General features: G+C 45.4%; 1 pseudogene; it reads left to right on the top strand.

Annotated features, from left to right (window-relative positions):
- Window positions 1-1,234: 1,234 nt before the first annotated feature.
- Window positions 1,235-1,358, top strand: LOC117047682 (annotated as a pseudogene).
- The last annotated feature ends 522 nt before the right edge of the window (window positions 1,359-1,880 follow it).

Genomic DNA, 1,880 nt, shown 5'->3' with positions numbered 1-1,880 from the left:
GCAGGAAAAAGAAAAAGGAGGCCACAGAAGGGCTTAAACTAAATAATGAGAAATTTCAAAGAGAATGAAGAACAAGAGGTCACTGAAGGAGACAGTGTAGCAGTCCTCTAAAAGGTGGGAAGAGTAATTTATTCAAGAGAGGGGAAGAGAGGCCGTAACTCAAAGGGAGCCGGAGCCAAGAAATCCAGTGTAAAGTTCAAAAATGACACATTTTGTCAAAGGCAGCTCGAAAGAAATATATTTTACTAAGTCGGAACAAAAAAACACACACATAGCGACTGACATAAAAATTCACCAGAATATTGGAAGAAAGTGTTGTCACGGCAGGGGAATGTGGACTTTTGACGAGGTTGTCGAGGCAGTAAATAAAGCAAGCCTTGGGTTACGGATAAAGAGGATGGGCTGAGCAGAAGGAAAGTCGAAACGCCTGAATTGGAAGATGTGACGGAAATGGAAACGAAGAATGTCAGGGGTCTGCACCAAGAGATCCTTTAGTCCATCCAGATGTTAAGGGGGTGGCCAGAAGCAAGGAGTTAAGGGTCACACACACCCGACACACACACACACGCACACTGTTGGGCCCTGGCATCTGGGATCCAGAAGTACTGTGGCTCTGGCCTTAAGAGTTCTCTTTAGCCCACAATGACCAACGTTACCCTGTGACAAATGTTCCTTCTCGGGGAGTATTTCAGCTTGCCAGATGGAAAGAGCTCTCCTCTCCTCCCCAACCCACGCACCCCAGAGTCGCTTTGGGGGGCATGGGGCCACACAGGGGAATGAGAAGGGGGAAGCCCCATTGTGCAACTGCACCTTTGCTTTTGCTTTTAAAGATTTTTATTAGATTTTCATTAACTTTAACCAATTGATTTCAAACTATAGATTTGGTTATATCTTTCTCTTTTAATTTGACTTCCCACCTTCCCTTCCATGCTGTTTATATGCCCATCCCTTTTGTGGACTGCATAATGTCACACATTTAATCTAATACACGTTCCTCTATTACATTGCACATTTCATCTAATATGCATTCCTTTATTTCGTATAGTATCATTTCTTCCCATCGCTCAGATTTCAAATCCTGCCAGCAGTTTCATTTCAATCCCTCCAAAAGTTTTTACTCTTCCATAAATTGTCATTGGACCATTTGGGGGGGGCATTTGTAAACGGGGGTCCCTTAAAAGTGCAAGTGCATCTTTGTTGTAAGCCGCCCTGGGTTCTCACGTGAGGAAGGGTGGCATACAAGAAATAAATACTGCTCTGAACACGCCCAATCTCGTCTGATCTCGGAAGCTAAGCAGGGTCAGGCCTGGTTAGTACTTGGATGGGAGACCGCCTGGGAATACCAGGTGCTGTAGGCTTACACTCTTTTAGGATTGAGGCTACCACTATGGCTGCCCATTTAGGCCTCCCGACAGACAGAATCAAGGAACTGAGCTGCTGGTAGGCAAATATATACAAAGGGCACATACGAAAGACTTCTTAGAACACAACCACTTATCTGTCCTTTCATTTTCTTATTTCTCAGCTTCTCCTAACTTTCAAGTTTGGCTCTGTGGTCACAGTATCGTACACTCGGCCCGGGTGTGAGCCAGATATTGTGGCATGGGCAACAACCTTGGATTGCCTGCAAGTGGTTTCCTGGATTTCATGCGATTGGAAGAGTTGATGCCAGTTGTAAAGGCAAATGCAGCATCGTTTGGTCCCCCGGAAATCCTGGTCATTCAGCTGGGGGAAAACGATTTGGCCTTCAAGAAGAGCCTGGACTTATTAAACGTAAAGAAGGACTTGGATGAACTTGCTACCTTATTTCCTGAGACAACCTTGATTTGGTCCTCCCTTCTGAAGAGGAGAGTTTGGCATGGCAGTCGTTGCCCGGTGGC

The sequence above is a fragment of the Lacerta agilis genome, chromosome 5 (assembly GCF_009819535.1).
Source record: "Lacerta agilis isolate rLacAgi1 chromosome 5, rLacAgi1.pri, whole genome shotgun sequence".
NCBI classification, from domain to species: Eukaryota; Metazoa; Chordata; class Lepidosauria; order Squamata; family Lacertidae; genus Lacerta; species Lacerta agilis.
Note: the sequence above shows the minus strand (reverse complement) of the source record. Positions and strands in the feature narration are given on the sequence as shown.